General features: G+C 36.6%; 1 protein-coding gene across 1 annotated transcript in view; it reads right to left on the reverse strand.

The window, feature by feature from the left end:
• LOC135223830 (mucin-17-like) overlaps window positions 1-3821 on the reverse strand; it is a 66743-nt gene extending 62922 nt beyond the window's left edge. The window contains exon 1 of the mRNA XM_064262697.1: window positions 3798-3821. The gene's annotated coding sequence lies outside the window, so the exon portion shown is untranslated. The remainder of the gene's footprint in view (window positions 1-3797) is intronic.
• Window positions 3822-8418: the final 4597 nt, after the last annotated feature.

The raw sequence follows: 8418 nt of genomic DNA on the forward strand, positions 1-8418 counted from the left end.
ATATACATATATGATTTATACATATAGATATACATTATATCTTATCTCATATTATATATATATCTAATATATTATTAATATCTATATTATCATATATCTCATTTCTATACCATATCTATTCTCTCTCCTCATCTATTCTATCTCTCCATACTCTATCTCTATATAACTTATAATATATACTACCTATACCTATATTATGTATACATTCTCATATCTATGACTCATCTTATAATATCTATCTATCCTATATCATCGCGATATCTCTATATACTCTCACTCATCTATACAATATAATATATATGATGTCTATATCAATATATTATGACTATATATACATATCCATATACTATATATATATACATACATACATATTATAATATTTATATATATATATATATATATATATATATATATATATTCATTTCCAGGGGCTAGCCAAAAGTCTTCACAAAAATTATTGGGATGAGGTTGCCATCCAACACATTCAACCCGCCTGCTATCCAGTTGGTTGCGACCCTCCTCAGCCGACTGATTGCGAAGTACTACGGGACTGACTGCAACTGCCTGTCTCATTCGCATTGCTTAAACAAATGGAAAGCCTCATCTACACAAAGTTGCCAACAACGAGTCACGATTTCATTATCAAGAAGTAACTATACCTTCCAGTCGGTCGCTAATCAGACACACGCTATTCGCAGATAGGTTGCCATCTCATGATGATGGAAGTTTTAAGGGTGAAGAAGACCATTGGCGTTGAAAGAAAATGGGCAATAATGCTGAATTCCATGTCAAAAAAAAAAAAATAAATAAAGAGACACACACAGGTGTTCTGCCCATCCAGCTAATGAACTCACCCACCAGGTGTTCAGGTACCTGTATAAACTAGATATATTACATCTACAATGAAATCCACTACGCTCTCATTTCGTTTTAAGAGAGTCGTGCCGAGCCATGCTATTTTTTCCTCTTAAGGTTACGTCAGCACTGTCGATAAAAAAAAATGGGGAAATCATTTGTCCTTGTTGCTCTTTCAACATTCGAATCTCCTCCTTTTCATTATTAAACTATTTTTTTTTTTTTTTGGGTTTCGGAGAAATAATGGTTCTACTGTCCACCAAAATTACGAATCACAGATGTGTTATTTTGTGTGGGTTTGTGGGTTGTGGGTTGTGAGCTAGCCGCCCACCCACATTTGGGAAAGAGCATTTCTTAACCCGAGTGTCAAAACAAGGGACACATGCAAGATTTTTTCACCTCGTGCATGAATTGCAAATATTATAGGCCTAACGTTTAACGTACATTAAAACATGCTAAAATCTATGGCTAAACAGAGACTAGTTTCACCAACGAAAATTAGAATAAATACGCTATATTCTATTAGAGATCATTTTTCTGTACTGTTTAACATGCACGTTATTTATTTCTTTACATTTTCATTCTTATAAATTAATCATAAGTATCCTATTCTAAAATTCCTGTATCTATAACTCTCACCTTTTTAGGCCCTTCCATAGACCTTTCCTATCTCCCCCTAACAACAACAACAAAGAAAGTTGTAGGCTTACTCCCCGTGTAAGCAAAAATAGGACATGAGGCCAGCAACTTCATTCCTGGAGAGACTTACTGAGAGATGCTTTAGACTGTGAGGTGCCTTATGGTAACTAGAGGCTAAAAACAGTTCAGATTTCCATATTGGAGCACACCAGACTACAGAGCCAGTTGTTTTTCACACATAGTAGGCCTACGATCCTTCCTTATACTCGCGTCCCTGGCAGGATTATTCATGCTTTAGAGGTCAGGCTAGGTCAGTCAGGGTAGCTACATTTTAGTTATGGGATAAATTGGGTAACTGAGGCTGTGAAGTACCCTTTTTAAGTCACTTTGTGTGGAGAACTAGTTGTGTTATCCAGATAGCTCTAGGTTAGGTTTGGACGGGAGATGACTGAGATGGTTTGGAAATGCAAAGAAAATGGAGGGTAACAAACTTTCAATAACTTTCAATGTACCTATTAGAAAATCATGTGTATCAGAAAGAGAGAAATATGAAAGCAGACCCTGAGTCTACCTAAATAGAATGTTATTAGTGTGTTTTGAAAATGATGCACAGTGTGTGGAAAGATTGGAGCAGACCTATAACATTCAGACATGATTTTCATTTTGAAATCTACCGCTGCATAACATCGGATCCTTCGTCATAGCAGTGATGACTGCCAAATATTTTTTTAATCTCAAAAACTCAAAAAACATAATCACTTTGCTTTGCTGCGTCCTATACGAACAAAAGAAACGTTGACGCAAAGTGGATTATGCAAGGTAGAGATTCTGGCGTGTGGGTGTCGAATCAATATCGGAGTGCATGGTGATAAGAGAGAGAGAGAGAGAGAGAGAGAGAGAGAGAGAGAGAGAGAGAGAGAGAGATACTTGACTGGTTTAGTTTGCTGCAGTCACTAAATAATCCTGAAAATTGAAAATTTGAAAACGCATACTCCAAGCGGTCTATATGCTCATTTTTGCATTTCTGAAAAATGAAATTCTAGACATGAAAAATACCAAAAGACTTATCGATGGGAATTTATTGTTAAAACAAAAAAAAATTGAGTTTTTTTGAATCTTGGAATGGAGCTAGATATGGAAATTTAAAATTCGAAATACTGATTTCATATGTAATCGAATTTACTTCCTGACTGACTCGGAAAAAAAAACTCTATATAAATGTACACATCTATGATTTTGTTAGGAAAATTGTTCACCCTACTTAACACAATATTTTAAAATAAAATTAAAAAGCATACTTTCTGGCCATTATAACCTTATTTTTTCCAATAAAATCTTCTAAGGTAAAGATTGGTATGTTCAAAATTTCTTTGTTACAGTAGGACACTCAATGATACAGTTTAGTACTCCTGTAACTATGGGACACTTCTCGTGACCAAGAAAGACATCCAAGGATTACCAACTAAATTAAAATTTGAACTGGCAAAATAATTAAGAAATATGTATTGATTACCTTTACACCAGTTTTAAAAGTTCAAGCAAGTTTTAAGATACTGTGCCCTAAGCTAGGTTAGGTTATGGTTGGCTGGCTTAGGTCTATATTCTGGTATTGTATTCAGACTATTGCGAAAACATTGGTGCTAAAACTATGTGAGTATACTCAAGAACATGACTTTAAAAGCAAAATTAAATCCACGAAAGAACTACTACCCTAGATGAGCTCCAGAGAATGAGAGAACACCACCTGGTCAGGTCAGGTCAGCAGGAGGTCAGCACATAGGGTCCGGAGACTAACTTTATCATGCCTCGCTACTAAAGTTCAAAACAAGGTGCCTGGAAATTTTGTACCGATTTGACAACCTTCTAGGGACCTTACAAAATAAATTTTTTTATGCATCCTTTTCAGAAGCATTTCCAGGCCAGGAGCAGAATGTGGGTCTGCTCCATTTCCAGTTTCCTTTATTGTATAGAGCTACATTTTCTCCTTTTTCCATTCCCCTTCCTCCCTCCCTCATTTACGAAGTGGTACCCCAACCAAGGCCATCGCCATCACCCAGACAACTGGCTCTCTCTTTCCTATCCCAAACGTCAGCCCTGCAAGGTAACTGCATGGCTCTTTCTCCTATCCCAAACCCCAGCCCTGCAAGATTATAATAAATACGAATGCGAGACCCCTCAATGAGGAGAACTGATACCTCTATGGCATTCACATAACCAACCATTTCGATCATTCATTTCTGAAAGCTAGAACTCAAGACAGATCTCCCCTGATCTCTCTCATGCTACCAAGGTGAATATCTTACCCTATTATGTACTACAGCAAACGGAGGCAAACCTGCTTCTCGCTCCAGCACAGCAGAAGAGGCATGAGCAGTCTGTCTGCTACTGCTGCTACTTCCTACCTCTTCACAGCAGAGACCAACAATCGTTCTCTCTCTGCTTGCTTCCAATAGACCCCAGAGCAAACCATAAATAAGAAGGAGTTTCTCAACGATTCTCAGCTGGATAAAAAAAGAAGAAAAAATGGCATTAACTTGAAACGTCACCCGAAATTATCGTCTCTTAAGCAGGCAGTTTCATTGTTAAATCACTCATTAAGAGAGAATTGCTTGATATGTCGTTGTTAGGAGCTAAAGAGAGAGAGAGATAGTCCATTCTATAGTTGTGCAGCGTCCTTTATGTGATCACTAATTTTCCATGTGTGTGTGTATATATATACGTATATATATATATATATATATATATATATATATATATATATATATATATATATATATATATATATATATATATATATATATATATATATATATATATATATATATATATATATATATATATACATATGTGTGTGTGTGTGAGAGAGAGAGAGAGAGAGAGAGAGAAATCAGACCTGAAACCTTTTCCTACATTTTTTTCATTTCTCCATCTCTCCCTTCCTACTTTTTTTGTCTCTCCCTTCCTACTTTTTGGTCTCTCGGTTCCTACTCTTTTTGCATCTCTCTCTCTCTCTCTCTCTCTCTCTCTCTCTCTCTCTCCTCTCTCTCCGCGCGCCTCGTTCCGTGTCCTTGAACGCCTTCATAAGTATGCGCCAGGCACCAAGCTGCCTCCTCAAAGGAGCGCGTGACGCATTGCCAAATGTATATATATAAATGTACGTTCCAGGTCCCCAAAATACTTCCCCACACGAATAACATTTCCCTTAATTACAGGAACCACCTTACACCGTATTGAAGCTTATTGCCATGATCGAATGAGGTGTATAAAATTACCTCAACACTCGTTAATAGTGTTGATTTACGTGCTGACATTATTAGTACGATGTTCGTTTGATGAAATATGTCCGGTGGTTTCTTTGGCTTATATAGGATTCCTCAATCATTTTAATCAGCTTTCGACAGGGAAGAGTTAAAACGGGGAGAATATTATGTATGTTGCCCACTTGACCCCTTGGTTTTGCTGGTGCCCTAGCCTGGTAGAAGGGGAGAAAGGGGAAATAAAATATATTCACGGGAAATGGCGGTATCCTGCCACGTCCAGCGCATGATAGAATCCCCATTCGCCTTCTTCGCTTAAATATAACTTCCGTTTGTGTCTTCTCTTCGTTATTCACATAAATAAATATTCGCCCATCGAATAAATAAAGTATTTTATAATAAACACAAAAGTGCGTACTCCATTCACTTATATAGTGTAGTATTATTCGTGTTCCAAGTTGCCCAGCACCACCATCTCATATTCCAAGCTATACAGTACAGTCTTCACAAAACGTGAGATTCTTCCCTCCAACTAGATTCATTGGCCTACTTTAGATAGCTGGAACATGCAAACGTACATCCAATCATTTGAAATTGACGATTTTGATAATCGTCTTGCCCATAAATGTATCATCACGCGGATATGCTTCCTCATACTTGAGCAGACAGTGGACAAAGGCGCAGTTCAAAGGCCTCTTCGCCCTGCTGAAGATGGCTCCAGCTCACATTAGGCCTATAGCGCCTATAATGCTCATCTTAGACCTCCATCGGAACTGGATTGTCTTTAGTTCTTCTAGAAAACCAACTTCGAAAAGGAGATGCAGATATTCCCATTGTTTTGTAAGAATTAATAGATACAAAAGGGACCGTTTGGAGCCTTTGGTAAGGATATGATATCATAACAGTAGGTCTAGTACTATATCCTCTTTCAGGGCAACAAAATTAGGCCTATAGTCCTTGATGCTTATCCTAAACCTCCACCCAGAGTGGGATCGTATTCATTCTCTCTACACAACTAACATGCTAAGAGGAGAGACCTTACCTTACCTTACAGACCTTACAGTTCGTTCGGGTTGCCCCAGGTCCCTCAGTGTGAGGCGCCTCTAATGTCTACCAGAGAGTTGCTAGTACATCTTCCGGTATATTTTGCATCTTCCAATCTTGGATGGTCTGGGATGCAGTTTAGATATTTGTCGAGCTTATTCTTAAACACATCTACGCTCACTCCTGATATATTCCTCAGATGAGCTGGCAACGCATTGAATAGACGCTGCATTATCGATGCTGGTGCGTAGTGGATTAATGTTCTGTGTGCTTTCCTTATTTTTCCTGGTATAGTTTTGGGCACTATTAATCTACCTCTGCTTGCTCTTTCTGATATTTTTAGTTCCATGATATTTTCTGTTATTCCTTCTATCTGTTTCCATGCCTGAATTATCATGTAGCGTTCTCTTCTCCTTTCCTAGACCTATTAATTTAATTTTAATCTTGTAGTCTTTCCCAGTAGTCACTAGGTCCTTAACTTCTTCTATTCTAGCTGTAAAGGACCTTTGTACACTCTCTATTTGTGCAATATCCTTTTGATAGTGTGGGTACCATATCATATTGCAATATTCAAGTGGACTACGAACATATGTTTTATAAAGCATAATCATGTGTTCAGCTTTTCTTGTTTTGAAGTGCCGTAACAACATTCCCATTTTTGCTTTACATTTTGCCAACAGAATGGCTATTTGATCATTGCATAACATGTTCCTATTCATCATCACACCAAGGTCTTTAACTGCTTCCTTATTTGTGATTGTCTCATTATTAGGTCCCCTATATGCATATAGCTTTCCTTCTCTGTCTCCATAATTTATTGATTCAAATTTATCAGAGTTAAATACCATCCTATTTACCTCTGCCCAATCATATACTTTGTTAAGGTCTCTTTGTAGAGCGTTCCTATCTTCATCACAAGTAATTTCTCTACTTATTCTTGTGTCATCAGCGAAACTACTCACTACCGAATCCTTAACATTACTGTCTATGTCTTCAATCATAATAACAAACAATATTGCAGCTAGCACCGTACCTTGTGGCACACCGGATATTACCTTGGTTTCATCCGATTTCTCATCGTTTGCAATAACTATCTGTTTTCTGTTGTGTAAAAATTCTTTTAACCATCTTCCTACTTTATCTACGATATTGTGTTTTCTAATTTTCTTTGCTAATATATTATGGTCTACTTTGTCAAAAGCTTTTGCAAAGTCTAGATAAACCACATCTGTTTCATTTCCGCTTTTCATATTTTTTGAATATGTTCTCACGGTGGACTAACAGTTGGGTTTGTGTACTTTTTCCGGGTACGAAACCGTGTTGTCCTATATTAAACAAATATTTTTTATTAAATGTTTCATAATATTTTTCTTCATTACCCTTTCATACACTTTCATAATATGTGATGTTAGACTCACAGGCCTATAATTACTTGCCTCTAGTCTGATCCACTTTTGAAAGTAGGGGTGATATATGCTAATTTGTGCTCATCATAAATCTTGCCTGTATCTACACTTTGTCTTAATAATATTGCAAGTGGCTTTGCGATAGAATGAACTACTTTCTTTAACAAAATAGCAGGGACTCCATCCGGCCCTGCAGCAGCTCCATTTTTAATTTCATTAATTGCCTGCACAATATCAGCTTCATTAATTTCTATGTCAGCTAAATATTCACTATTTTCGTCCCTTACTTCTATATCATTATCTTCATTATCTATTCTAGGGGTGAATTCTCTCTTATATCGTTCTGCCAGTATGTTGCAAATTTTTTCCTTTTTTTCATTCGTTAATCTCCCTTCCAATTCTCAGAGGGCCTATTTCTATTCTTCTTTTATTCATCTTCTTCGCATATGAGTATAATAGTTTGGGGTTTTGCTTGATATTTAATAGGGTTTTTTCTTCCAAGTCCCGTTTTTCATTTTCTTTTGATTGTATAATCTTTTGTTCTGCATTTTCTATCTTACTTTTTAGTTCTATAACTTTCCATGCATTTTTTTCTTTTGCAAGACCTTTTTTCCACTTTCTGATTTTCTGGAACAAGATCCTTCTGTCTCTTGGTATGCATGAATGATGTTTACTTTTCTTCTTCGGTATATATTTATCCACTATTTTCTCCAATATTTTATATAATATCTCCGTATTTACCCTTATGTCATCACTTACGAAAATGTTATCCCAATCTTTGTTTAATTCTTCATTAATTTCTGACCATTTATATTTTTCGTACGTAAGTTGTATTTTCCATATCCTTCCCACTTTTTCATTTCTTGCTTATCTCTATTTTCACTTGCTTTGGAATGAACTGTTAATTCTATGACATTATGATCTGAGAGAGAGAGAGAGAGAGAGAGCTATTCCCATTTTAAGATTTAATGAATACAAAAGGGACCGTTTGGAGCCTTTGGTAAGGATATAATATAAGAATAGATTCCTTTTTGAGCCCAACAGAATTAGGCCTATAGTCCTTGATGGTTATAAACTAAACCTCCACCCAGAGTGAATCGTATCATTCTCTCTACAAAACTAACATGCAAAGAGGAGAGAGAGAGAGAGAGAGAGAGAGAGAGAGAGAGAGAGAGAGAGAGAGAGAGAGAACGAAACGAGCGTCCATTTATAATGAT

This window comes from Macrobrachium nipponense, chromosome 10 (genome assembly GCF_015104395.2).
Source record: "Macrobrachium nipponense isolate FS-2020 chromosome 10, ASM1510439v2, whole genome shotgun sequence".
NCBI lineage: Eukaryota > Metazoa > Arthropoda > Malacostraca > Decapoda > Palaemonidae > Macrobrachium > Macrobrachium nipponense.